Below are 14,962 nucleotides of genomic sequence, written 5' to 3'. Positions count from 1 at the left end.
TTTCAAGATAATCCATCTTCTATGAGAACAATCTTTCAATTTCAATCTTAGCACAATCAAGAATGTGGAACCCTTCTCAATAAATATTCCTCCTAATGGAGACTCGTGTTCTCTGTGTACCTGTATTGGGGTTGTGGGTTTGCAATATTCCTCGACTTGTGCTTAGGGAAAGGAAGGGTTTAATTCAGGTCTTACAGATTTCCACTCTTGGTTTCTAAAAGATGGCTGGTCCCTCATAGACAGCCTGGCTTTCTCAGTTGTAACCTTGGGTCCTTTATTTGAGCCCGCTCAGATGTCTTATATTTAAAACACTTTATTTTTCCATAAAATTACAAAATATATACACTACAAACTTTCAGGCCATTTCTCACTGAGAAAAACCCTGCAAGCCCAGAAGCTGGCTCAAAGTCTCTTTTTATCTGTTCCCTTACTCTTCACAACTATATAAAGTTGAATAAAGCCAGAATTCCCCCTAGTTACTTCCAGAAATTTTTGGAACAGGAAGTGGACAAGGAGAGTGTGTAGGTCCTTAGCTTAGTGTCAGGGAAAATCCTTCCTCTTGGACATCTTGGTGACAAATATATATCACGTGTTCCTCAGAGCTCCTCTCTCCCTCAGGAAGTTTGGATAGACCCTGTTCCCCTCTCCTTCCCACACTCTGATGAAAATAGGTAGAAGTTCACCCTTTTGCCCTCTTCTACCCTTCATGGAGCAGCAGGCAGGACAGAACATGCAGCTCTGAAAGAACCTGGAATACAAATATTTCCCTCAAAACAGTGGCTTACTTTCATTTAGAAAAAGCTGCTAATTCCAGAGTATTCCTCATGTCGGCAGCCATTGAGTAGGGGGTGTATAGATGCGTTTTGTGATTGTGGACACTGGGTTGGCGAGAGGAGGGTCTCGGAAGTGGGTGAGTCTAGGTGGAGAATCTGTTACACATGAGGTGTTAATATATCCGAAAGGCACAGTCTGAGCTAGGGGATGAGCTCTTCCTGCTTGTGAGAGCGTCTCACACAATGGGAAGCTGATCCTCAGGGAAATCTCTTCAGGGTGCCCAGCTTGATGGCATTATTGCAAGACCAAAGGATCACCTGGCCATCCCTGGTAGGAATGGTCATCAAGCAGCCACTAAGAATTTTGGGAAAAGGACACAGAGACCAAAGAAAGTATAATGGAGGAAAATGTCAGGAAGGAAGAATAAAAGGAGGATGAGGAGAATGAGCTCATCATTACTACTAGTGACCCCATCCTGGTGGCCATACATTCCACCTGACACCTTGGCCTCACCTCCTGGACACCAGTCAGGGCTTGGTAGAGCATGATGACACCTCAGCATAAGAGTATGTGGGATCATCACTGAGAACGAAGACGATATCTGCAGGGATGTTTTCAGAGAGCTTGTTGTCTTATTTGGGGCCTGCCTTCCCAGACATGTTACATCGTACACCAAGGTTACAGTCATTTTGAGGTGCTTTAGTTATCTCTTGGTATGTAACTGCAGCCCCAAAATGAGTGTCTTAAAAGACACATATTTATTATCTCACAGTTTTTGTGGGTCAGGAATCCAGGCAAAGTATATTTGAGTTCCCTGCTTCAGAGTCTGCAATTATGGTGTCAGCGGGGGATGTAGTTTCATCTAAAGGCTCAACTGGTGAAGAACCCAACTATATATTTGTTGGCAGGATGCAGTTCCTTGAAATCTATTGTCTCAAGATCCTCTTTTTCCTGTTAGCTGTTGGATGGACCTGGTTGGAGGCGACTCTCAGTTCCCCGTTGTGTGGACTTTTCCAATATGGCAGCTTGTTTCTTCAAAATCAGGAGAGAGTCTGCTGCAAGACAGAAGTTAAGTCTTTTGTAAACTAATCATGGAATAACTCCTTTTGTTTAGGAATCATTGGAACTTTCTTGGAAGGGTTACTTCTTGGAAACCCCATTCAGTTCACTGAAACAAAAGTGGCCAAAGCTGCCAAGTGGATCTTTGTCCTCATCCATATCCATGTCATCAGGGTCAAACTGTTTAATGGCTCAGTGGAATAAAGAGAAAAACATCAAAAAGATTGGTGTATCCAATGAACAAGGGAAGGGTGGCGTGGGGTAGAGGTGGTGTGAGGTTAGCTCCCCAGAGGCAATAGAGGGACTATTGAGAGAAGGTGAGTGAATGCTGGTGCCCAAACAAAAACAAATCACAGCAGGTGTCCACACCCTCTCTCTCACTGCCACATTTCTGCCTCCTTGCCCAGAGCCATGCCATTGACTGAAGCTTAGAGCTGCAGGAAATGCTGATTCAGTGGAGACCTTGGGACAGGAAAGAGGTGGGATGGAGCCTTGGACAGAAAGCAGAAGTGGGAGGAATCAGTCAGAGACCCCAACGTCCATGTGGATAGACCATCCAACAATCTGGCCTCTCACTGTCTTCTTTTCTTATCTCAGAGACCTTTACCCCCATTCCAGTTCAGTCATGGACACATCCTAGAACTTATCACCAGGAGCACTTCTGTCTTTTGAGAAAAATAGTATGATATTCCATTCCTTATGCTTTATTCTTTCAGCTCATGCCCTCTGTATGCCAATCTCGCAGCCCCTTCAGGAACTACAAGCCACCTCATCCTTTCTCCCTGTTCATTTGACCACTTTGTCTCTTCATTTCCGGTCCAAGGAAGTCTTCCTGGTCCATCACTTAACCCCAAACCTAAGTATCTCTACTCTAAAGAACCTACCCCACCCTCCTTCCATAAGTCCTGCCTAGAAAACTTCGAGTTTGTCGTCCTTAGATCTGCCTTTCTATGAGGTGGTGATTCATCTTTGACAAAAATAGCACAATTAAGTATGTTTTTACCACCATAAGTTTATGTTTTACAACTATGTCGTGCAGGGTGTCATGCGGGGTGTCAGCTCCCGCTCCCCACACAAGAATGCAGGACATGGTGAGGCCAAAAAGGAACACCCACGGAGCCATAAGTAGGGGAGTCATATCACCATATTCTCGCTGGCGGCATCTGCCTCTCTGTAATCCTCTCTTGCTAGCCCCCATTTCTTTTTTGCTAGGTGGTTGTTTTCAGAGGATCCTACATGAGTTTTATCTCCCCTGGGATCCATCAGTGAATCTAGTAAGAGTAAAGGAGTAAAAACCCCAGGTAAAGGCCATGAAGGCATTAGTGTCAGCGGACAGAGAGGGTAGAGGCAGAACCCTTGTCACGCCCTGCAAGGTCCAGGACAGCAGCACGTGAGCCTCCCCAGCTGACCGGTATTTTACAGGTAGGAAAATCTCAGGTAACTGCCTTGGATGCAGGTATTGCTACGTTCATGCAATTCCTGAGGAACTACTGTGTGCAGTGGTTCTGTGTGAATAAGGGACTGTCACCATGTTTATCTTAGAAAGGCCTGAAAGAGAATACTTTTTGTGACTGTTTCTCCCATTAGAAAATATCATTTAGTGAATCTGAAAGACGGAGAAATAGAAGTAAGAACCTTCAAGACAATTACTGTTCACTGTTTGATGTATCTCTGTCCAGATTTTGCTATGCCTATATTTACATTGCTTAAATAAAATGTGCTTTAAAAAAAAAGCACACGCTATCATAAGTATTTTTATGTCAATATAAACTTTCGTAAACAGCAGTTTTAATGATAACATCCTAGAAGTGGTAGAATATTACATTCTACTTTTGTTGAATTTAGGATTATTTCTAATTTTTTGAAATTTCAATATTTTGCTTCCCATGTTTGTTCATGGTTATGGTTGCTCATAAACTGTTCTATGCTGAACAGCACAAAGCATTTCCTAGATATCTGCTTATCTCAGGATCCTGTCGTGGGCTGAATGCTTTTCTCTTTTTTCCAGTCTCCTTAGACAAGTTACCCCCTCATGTGGTTAGCTATTTAAGGGCTTGTCCTGAGTTTCAAGCTAACAGAACCAAGTGCTTGCTAAACAACCTCAACATACAATCTCCCAAACTTAACCCATTATCTTCTCTGCCCTCAACATTCTCTTCCTCTTATCTTCCCGGTATCAGTTAGTAGCACCTGGACACAAGAGCCATTCTGTTCTCCTCCCTCTTCATTTCCCACATAGCCTGTCATCTTCTCCACGAGATGGACAAATATGCTGGACAGGGTGATCTTCAAGTTCTCAGAGTCCACTACATCCCCCCCAAATAGATTGTAAGATCTTTGAGATCAGGAGGAGTATTGTTTAAATTAATTTTTAATTACATGAAATCATATAAGTTATTCAAGTCAAAATTAAAACATTCCCATTAAGATTAAATATCCCAGACATACCGATAACTAACAGACATATGAAAAGATGTTCAATGTTACTGATCATCAGGGAAATGCAAGTCGAAACGACAACGAGATATGACCTCACACCTGTCAGAATGGCTATTATCAAAAAGTCAACAAATAAGTGTTGGCAACAATGTGGAGAAGAGGGAACCCGTGTGAAATGTTGGTGGAATGTAGATTGGGGCATCCACTACGGACCACAGTATGGAGATTCCGCTAAAGGTTAAAAATAGAACTGCCATATGACCCAGCCATTCTAATTCTGGGTATTTATCCATGGAAAATACAAACGTAAATTCAAAAATATATATGCAGCACTATGTTCATTGCAGCATTATTTACAATAGCTAAGGTATAAAGGCAACCACGTGTCCATTGCTAGATGAATGGATAAAGAAGAAGTGGTACAAATGTATAATGGAATATTACTCACCCCTAAAATAGAATCAAATCTTTCCATTTGGAAACAACATGGATGGACCTAGAGGGTATTATGCTAAGTGAAATAAGTCAGACAGTGAAAGACAAATACCATATGATTTCACATAGATGTAAAATCTAAACCAAATAAGTGAACAAACAAAACAGAAACAAACTCAGATACAGAGAACAAATTATTGGTTGCCAGATGGGAGGCGGTTGGGGGTGGGGTGGGTGAAAAAGGTGAAAGGGATTAAGAAGTACAAATTGTCCATTATAAAACTAGTCATGGGGATGTAAGGTACAGCGTAGCAAACATAGTCAATAATATTGTAATAACTATATGGTGTTATGGTGTCAGATGGGTACTAGACTTATCAGGGTGATCACTTCCTGAGGTATATAAATATCTAATCACTATGTTATACACCTGAAGCTAATATAATCCTCTATGTCAACTGTAATTGAAAAATTAAAACAATTATAAAATAAATATAAAAATAAAGCTTCCCACTGATCACGCCTTCCTAGGAGGTAAACACTATGATCACTATACCTGTTTGGGATACGTTCTGTGCTGTGCATTGACCTGGAATATATATAGTTCATGTACTGATTTTACATAAAACGGCATCATGTTGTGCACACCGTCTGCAGCATGTTTCTTGTATTCCACAGATATCCTGCCAACCTACCTATAGCAGCACATATAGACGCCTCTGATCCCTTCTAACCGCTGTGTGGTATTTCTTTAATGGATAGTCAGCACGCTCAGATGGCTGCATGTCTGTCCTACTTTTCCTTATTACAGACAATGCTGCTGTGAAGACCTTTCTACATGCCTCCCTGTGCACACTTTCAAGTGCTTCTCTAGAGTATGTGCTGAGAAATGGATCACACTCTTGTGGGTCAGACAGTCCACATTTTTAAAAGCATGTATTTACTTATGTAAAACATTCAATGAATACATTTTGTGAACAGGAAGTAAATGCATATGGTGAAAAAAATCACTGAAAAGTTGTGATGCAAAAGGTAGTGTCTTTTAGTCTGAGCCAGTTCCTCAGTTGATGCTTGATTTTCATAAGTGTTAAATAGTATAAACTATCTATTTGTGGTATGTCTTTAAATTAGGGTTTGTTTGTTGTTTCCTCATGCTTAGTTTTAGGTTATATGTCTTTGGTAGGATTAGCACACAAGTGAGCTGACTTTTTATTTTATCCTGAATGATTCTCATTAACCCCATTGTTAATGATGTTCAATTTAAGCATTTGATTAAGGTGTTGTCTGCCAGACCTTTATACTGTAAAGTTTTCTTTTTTTATTTGTTATTACTATTTGTGGAACTTTGAGAGAATACACACACACACACACACACACACACAGACACACACACTCACAATTTGAAATCCTGGCTATAACAAAGAATAACAGAACAAAATAATAATAATAATAAAAAAACCCACTAGGCTATTACCGGTTCTCTTAGAGCACTCTGAAGGTTTCTTTCAGCTTCTTGTTGCTTTCAAATTCCAATATTCCTGAAGTATTTTTTATAACTGAACATCCCCATCCTATAGGAGCTGTGAACCATATGTCTAACTTAGTATCTTTTCTTATCTATACATTATTGTTTATATTAAGTGTGATATCTTTGGCAATCAATTTTAATAGGCAGGTATTAACTTTCAGTAATGGACTGCATATAATGACAATGATGAAGAGAATTGCAACATTATGCTCCTGAATTAATTTGGCAGTTCGACCCAGTAGTTGACATGCATACTAAAACACTGATGTGAATTGAAAACAAAAATAACTACAATTGACAGATATAATAGTTTGAGTGATTCCAAATTAACCACATCCCACTGACCACAAGTGAAGAATGTGTACTTTCCCCTGCAATAAAACATGCTCCAGGGTCTCATTACACAGAGTGGAGTCAGTAAATTCAGAGTAGAGTAATTGATGCTGCGGAAGAAAGAGTGACAGCTACTTAATGAATCTCAAAGTTACGCATAAAGATATCACAAGCACTTTACGTTATTTTTCTCTTTTCAGTTTTGGAACATTATAAGCTTAAAACTGGATTGGGTAGTAATTTTAAAACATGATATAGCTCTTAAGGAAAAGTAATCACAACAAAGATGCATCCACTGCTGTAAAAAAGAAGTAAATAACATGCCTTTTACATTAGAAACAATTTAGATGTAACACAATCACAACCTTGGTTCTCTTCTTCTCAGAATTTATGTAATAATTATTATCTGAATTATTCAACCTCCTTAGCTTTTATATGGAAAGTATAAACATCTTGTTTTATGCATTTGTTTATGTATACATTTTGCTTCTGTTTTAGGGTATTCCAATATTGTTAAAGTATTCCAAAAAACTGGAAATATTGAAGTATTTAAAAATTAGACCAAAATAGAATAAGTTATTTTTTTTTCCTCAAAAAAATATAGCTAAATTCAAGTTCATGCTGAGGAACAGGTGAGTAGTTGAATAAACAGAGCCTTCAACCTTCCATTTTATCTAATGTGAGCAACAGAATGTCTGTTCAGGGAATGAAGTTAGTAAGGCTCTTTGGCTTATTCAAGTCAGGTAAGATTTCTCATGGGTTATGATTTACCACTCAATTCTAAAATATAAGTGGTTATTTTTATTGACTATGGAGAAATGATTCAACCAAATTCTCCCTAATGAATATGGAATGTAAAGGCTATGAATATGTAATTTTTATTTGATTTAATTCTCCTTATGAGAATGGATTTTCAGGCATTTGAGGTTTGTGGCCAAGTTTATCTACTCTCATCAGGCCACTGGAACAGCATACGAGTGACTATGATTATTTTTTCCTTTTTATAATTCAGTAAGTAGTAATTGGTTCTTGGTACTTGCTAGCTTATCCTCTAGATGTTTGATAAACATACATACCAAAATATTTCCTCTAGGTTTCAGAGAAAAATCCTATAAGTACAGCAGTGAAAAGTGGTATAATAGAGAAATCCTCTCACAGGTGTTGGGAATTCAGAGGATGACATGTCAGTGAAATCTCAGAAAAATTGCCTTCTGTAAGAATTGAAGGCTCAGATGTGTAATCTGGGAGAAGAGGGTATGTGGGGGCATTCTAAGGAAGGGTTGTGGGATATGCAAAGGAATAGAAGTAGCAAGAAATATGATCCACTTGAAAAACCATAAGTGCATGGGTAACATATCATATTGGGCTGTGTGGAGGTGCTAAGGCCAGAAAGAAAGGCAAGGTGAAATATATAAAGGGGCTTTTTTATCTTAACGTTTGGTGAAGGAATTTTTAATGCATGTATTCATTCATATTTCAACATATATTTATATGCCATGCGTTATTCCTGGCACTGTGGACATAAAGGCAAACAAAGTTATGGGTACTACATTTGTATTGTTTATTTTTATAGGAGAGGTAGGTAACATATGTATTTGTACAGGGAAATTGTAGGGTGTAATAGAAGTCCATGGGATACAGCCTCCAGATCACTGATTTCCATAGAAAATTAATATACAAGGACAGATCTAAAATCTACATGAGGATTAGCTCGATGAATGGGGATGAATAATGGGGGAGTGTTCTATTAGGTTGGTGAAAAAGTAATTGTGGTTTAAAGATTAAAAATAAATAAATTGCAAAAACTGCAATTACTTTTGCACCAATCTAATAGAAAGAGGGAACAGCATGTGAGAAAGCTTGAAGGCAAGCGAGCATAGAACATGCCCAGGGAACTGAAAGAAGTTCTGTGTGGCTGATGCTTAGAAGATTAGTAGAACAGACAAATATGAGAAATAAACCTGAAACAATAGGAAGGGACTAGGCCATATGTTAACTTATGAAAACTCTTTGAGGCAGCATTATGTGTTGAAAGTGCCAAATGAAATAGAAAGAGCAATTGGTATTTATACTGGTATTATCTTGTTAGGATGTGACAATAACTTTGATTAAAGCAACAATGATGAAGAAAAATGAACAGAATTGTAAGATATAATGGATGAAGAACTGACTGATTTTAGTCATTGATTAGACATGGAGGAGGGTAAGAATGAGTCATGGATTATGCCTAGGATTCAGGTAACTGAAACAATGATTGTGACAGTCGCTTAGATGAGGGACAAAAGAGAAGTTGCAGCCATGAACAAATGGTAAGTTTACAGCCACTTCAAGCTTACCAAATCCCAAACTAAACTCATCAGTGTAAATGTCCAGTAGGCATTTGGATACATGAGTCTGAAACTCTGGAGAGACATAGAATCAGGAAAGAGATTTGAAAGCACTATGGAGATGGCAATTGAAGCTAGAGAGAATAACAGTGTTTATGAAACTGGATTAGGATAAAATCTGAAAGAACACAAATGTTTAATTAGAGAGAAGTAGAAAAGCCTGTGAAGAAACAATTATAGCCAGAGGTAGGATGAGGATCAAAAGGACCCAGACTCATAGGCCCAGAGGACAGGAGTATTTCAACTGTATCAAATGCTACAGAAAAAAACTGAGAAAGGACTATTGGATTTACCAACAATAATCTTGATAAAAAATAGTTTCTATTATATATTGGATAGGGATGAATAGTAGAGAGAGTGTTCTAGAATGAGGAAACAGCGCATGAGGCTGGAGGCAAATGGGCATAGGACATGCTTGTGGAACTGAAAAAAAGTTCTGTATGGCTGATGCTTAGAAGATTAGTGGAAGAGACAAATGTGAGAAATTACACTGGGACAACCACTAGAGAGCAATAAATTGATCAAAGTATGTGGAGTGAAGGAAAACTACAAAGAAAACTCAAAACACTGTGCTACAAGAGGGAGAAAGAGACAACAGGGAGCAGGCATTCCATGTGGATCAATAACATTTTAGCGGATTTTTTTTTTCAGATGACAGAGACTTAAACATGTATACGTATTGATGGGAAAGAGGCAGTAGAAAAGGAAGGGTAAAGGGTTGACTCAAATGGGTGTGGTTGCTTTTGGAGAGTAGAAATTTGAAGCTCAGCGCAGTGAAACAAAAATGCCTGCTGTTAGAGGGAAAATGGGAGGCTCACAGCAAGAAATAATAAGTGTGGTTCCTCCCATCTGGAAGGTTCAAGCAGAGGTACTCTCAGTTTATTGGGGTGGAAGTTTGGCTAGAAGATGGGTACTTTCCAGCATTATATAATTATTTTATAAATAGTACTGTAAAACTCATGTTAAAGAGTAAGAAACTATTTTTCCCATGAGCCTCATGTAGACTGAACTAGATGTCTTTGGGGAAATAGGGGAAAAGAATCTCGTTTATTGAGTGAATTTATAATAGTCATCTGGTAATTCAAGAAGTAATCTGGCCATAGCAGTGGCACATGAACAGTGGCATATTGCCCTGTCTCCAAGAGAAATTGAAGTCACTCTCCCTTGATAAGAAGAATAAGAAACCTGAGTAGGTGAGGATTCCACATACAACCACTTGAAACTGACGCAAACGTTGTAATACCCAAGGAAAGATGGAGACTTGTATTCCAGTTTCTTTGGGGAGATATAGTGTCCTGATGGGGGAGGAGGGCTTAAATAAAGGATTGCAGAAGTAAGAAAATAAACTGGGTTGGGAATGAGGCAGGACAAGTAGCCTAAGAAATTGACCAGCCCCTCCAGGATACAACATGAGGCACTTCACTTGTTACACAAATAACAAGTGGCTGTATCCAGCACCTGCAGCTAGAGAGGAACAAGAACCAGTCTCATCCAGCAAGGCTAATCCCTTGACCAGGACTGACCTTTAGCTAATTATAATGTCATTATTATCTTATTTACATTTCATGACTCCTATCATGCATCTGACACAGTAACAGTTCCGGAGGAACCAAATAAGGAAGACGTAGCAGGAAATGGAGGGTCCCACACAGGTGGAGATGAATTAATCAAGTCAATGGGATGTCACCAGTTTTGCCTGAGAGGGATAAATATCCCTGATCAGGACTTGCTTTTTGAGTTTGTCTACACATCCCTCTCAAGTGTGTACTTACTCTTCAATAAACTCCCTGTGCTACCTTGTATCTGTTTTGCTCTTGAATTCTTTCTTGCATGGAGACAAGAACCTGGTCACCACTGCTCCACGTTGAGTCTCTCTTGGACATCCCCATGAACCTCTGGTGACATCTCTAGTGTTGTCACACAGCAGCCTACCCGTCTGTCCCCTAAAGAAAGGAGAGTCTGTGAGACTGATCCTTTCAGGGACTTTGCTTCACCTTTGTGCTTACACCTTATGTCTCCCTGTTTGGCCCCAGAAAGATGGCTGGTTAGTCAATGACAGGTAAGATTCCTCAAGGGAGGAACAACCTAAGACAGGCACAATCACATAAGGGCCATCTGGAGAACTCACTGGGGTTGATAGAGGTGGGTATAGACCCCACCTTTCCCCGGCTAAGGAGATCTTCTGTCTCTGTGGCTATATTCCTTCCCACAACCTGCTTGGGAAGAGACTGAGTGATGTGATAACATCATTACTTCATCTATTCATATCAGTAAGTTTCAGCATAAAGGTTTTGTCCCTTGGGGAGGCACATACAACAATTACTAAGACATCCTGGGACTTTTGGTTCCGGCCGCTTGCAGGCAAGGATGATTGGTTTGAATCAATTTCCTAGCATAATGTATGAAATTCACAGACCGTGGAGAAAACAATGTTACTTCCTTGTGTGTACATCAATAAAAGCCACAAGGTGGCCCAATTCGGGGCTCTCAGTCCTTTGAGGCTGTGAGACCGTTGGCTTCTAGAGCATAAATCTCTTGACTTCTTTTTCTTTCTTAACCCTTCGCGGCCCCTTCTCATTCTCTCACTGCTCGTGTTGTGCTGGACATGACACTCTGGTGACTACCAAGTGACATCTTCACCAGTGCCTTGGACTGATCTTCCCAAGGTAAGAACAAACCTACTTTTGTCACTTTTTTTCTGTTTCCAAGACAACCTTGGAAGACTTCAGTCACACTGTGGGCATGGGTCAGGCATGAGTCAAGCACTTAAGAGGGTACAACTGCTTGAAGACTCCCATGACAAGATAAGTTGGTCACGGATCGGAATAGACTGCCTCTGGGCATTCATGCCCAACAGCAAGACAATATCCATGCAACAAGGTACACAGTTTCACAGTCATACATCTCCCTTTCTCCTGTGGCAATTTCTCATATCAGGATTAGTATGGCTTCCTGAGCCTGTTGCCTCAATTTCTCCTTTTTCATCTGATCCGTCTGTCTGTCTGTCTCAGAATCTGCCCCAATTCACTTTTTCCAGATCCTGGGATCTCCTTCATCTGTCTTCACTTCTGTAAGTGGGCCTCTGGCTCTCCTCTTCCTCTTTCACCTTTCCTGCCCTCTCTGAATTGTTGTCCCCTCAATCCCTCTGTCTCCTGTCTGCCCCTGGGTCCGAAGCCTCCCTCTCCATGACAATCTGCACCTACCAATCTGTTGCCCATGGCAACCCCAATATACAAGGGCTGTTGCCCATGGCAACCCCAATATACAAGGGCTGATTGTGCCTGGGATCTGGTCTTCCCTGGTGGTCTAGCAGTTAGGATTTGGACCCTGGCAGTCCTGGTTCCATTCCAGGCATCAGATCAATCTCACCAGTAAAATCCATTCAATATTTAGATCATCTAGTTGCTGCTCCCACAGAATGTTACTGAGGACCTCTAGTTTTGTGTTCTAGCCCTTCTTTGGGTCATTTTTGAGCAGTCTGAGGTCTTTTTTTATAAAAGAAGTCCAAATACCATTTTGCAAGCTTCCACCTCCTCCATCCTACCAGCCAGCTTTCTCTTGCTTAGAAACCTCCAAACCTCCATTCTGTTCCAAGCTCTGAAATTGCCTGGGTCAAGAGCTCTTGATATGAAGGACTGCCCAGGTCGACTGCTGGTCAGACACAAAGAGCCAGGGCATGCCCTGCTGCCTAGTCTGACTTTCTAGTTCCTGTTTTCTTGTTTCAGGTGCCATGAGAAATACTTCATCAATATAAACTAGGAGATGGGCCTGAAAATGAGATCTTAAATTATAACACAATTCTCCAACTAGACCTCTTCCGTAAACAAGGAAAATGGACAGAGATCTCATATGTACAGGACTTAATGGTTGTATATCAAGACCCAGAATTGAGGGGCTCCTGTAAAATCTGTTATGCTCCACACTCCCCTGGCTGTTCCACCTAATCATAATCCTGACCTCCTGGATGACCCCCTCATATCAGCACACCATTGTCCTGGCAGGAGAGGGATCCAATAGTACACCCAAGTCCAGGGCTGGAACACCAGTTTCCTCAGAAGGCAAGTTTTCTTGCCCTCTATTTCACATACCAGTCCTACTTCACCTTTCCCTATGCTCCTCTATACCCTCCTTGCCAAAAGAGGGAGCTAAACGTATCCCTGTGCGACATACCTAAAGTGGAGCTTCTTACCACCCTGATTCTACCAAAGTATGTCTGCTCAGAGAGGTTGCAGATGGAGATGCAGGGATCACTAGCCTCCACATCCATTCTCCATAATAGACCTAGTCGAATACAAAACTAAACTAGGGCACTTTTCTGAAGATCCAAGTAATTTTATTGATGAATTCCAGGCCTTAACAATGTTTTTCAATTTACCCTGGAAAGACATCCAGATAGTCATGTCCACTGGCTGCCCTCCTGAAGAAAACCAGAATCTGCCTCACAGCCCAAAGACATGCAGGTAGGATGCCTGTGGCCCAGCCAGCCAGAAATCCATTAAAAGCAACTGTGGTTCCAAATCAGGACCCTGCCTGGAATTATCAAATGGGCAGGGAGATCTTGCTAAGAGGGATCATATGGTGCTTTGCCTACCTGAAGGCGTGAAAAAAATGTATAGTCAAACCAATCAATTATGGAAAAGTCAAGGAGTTTACTCGGGAATGGGGGGTGGGGGGTGGGAATCCAGCTTTGTTCCAGTGTCAGCGGGTGGCGGCCTTCATAAAGTTTACCAATATTGACCCTTCCTCTCTTGAGGGAAAATCTCTGCTTGGCCAACACTTCATTAATCAGCCTGCTCCCGATATTAGGAAAAAGCTGCAATAACTTCACTATGGCCCTCAGACCCTGGTGGCTCAATTGTTGGATATGAACTTTGGAGTTTTTAACAATCGGGATCAGGCAGAAGAGAATAAAAGGACCCCGCGTGAAACAAGACAGGACAGATGACAGGCTCAAATGATAGCAGTCACTATCAGCAAGGTCCTTCAACCTCAGGGTCACCCAACAGAGACAAAGGGACATTCCCTGCAGCCTTGAAGGGGGCTTGCTTTAACTGTGAAAATCCAGGGCACTGGAGCAACCAGTGTCCTTGCCTTAGGAAAAAGCCCTTGGGCCATCCTCAATGCAACCAATCAGGCCATTGGAAGAGGGAATGGCCCTGGTTCTGAAGGGAACAGGGTGCGCCCAAACCCATAATGGTCCTATCTGAGGAGGACTGAAGGGGCGCAGGGTTCTTGGTGGCTCCTCATGAAAGACATCTCAAGAATACAGAAGAACCTTGGTGACCTTTGATGTAGCACATAAGAAAATAGACTTTTTTAATTGATACAGGAGCAATCCACTTGGTCTTGATGGATGATGTAAGGTCTTTGACCTCTAAAGCTTGAACCATCACAGGGGTAGATGGCCAACCCCAAAAAAGATATTTCACTTCACCCCTTTGCTGTTACCCCTGAGACTATCTAGTATCTCAAGAATTCTTAGTTATGCTAGAATACCTCATTCCTTTAATAGGTAGGGATTTAATGATGGTTCTGGGCACAAATATCCAGCTTCTTAACTTGTCCTGGGAGCCCAATTGTTTAATGTCCCTTTTGGCCTCAGACACTGACCCGACCAAGGTTCCTGCAGATTCCATATATGGAATATATTGTCGGCTATAAATCCTGTAGTATGGAATGAGGGGATGCCTGGAAAGGCTACTCAGGTGCCCCCTATAAAGATCAAGCTAAAGGAAATGGCAAGATATCCACGCAAGTGCCAATACCCCTTGAGACCAGAAGCTCATAGGGAATGAAATCCCCTCACTGATAAATTTATCCATCATGGGCTGATAACCCCATCAGTCCCCTTATAACACCCCTATGTACTGCCTGTAAAAAAAACTGAATGGAGAATATTGTATGGTCCATGACTTGAGACCTATTAATGAAACTTAGTTCCCATTCACACCACAGTACCAAACCCTTATACTATTTTTTTTAACTTTTTTTTATTAGTTTCAGGTAT

This window comes from Rhinolophus hipposideros (assembly GCF_964194185.1).
Source record: "Rhinolophus hipposideros genome assembly, chromosome: 2".
Lineage (NCBI taxonomy): Eukaryota > Metazoa > Chordata > Mammalia > Chiroptera > Rhinolophidae > Rhinolophus > Rhinolophus hipposideros.
The sequence above is the reverse complement of the archived record's forward strand: the minus strand, read 5'-3'. Positions refer to the sequence as shown.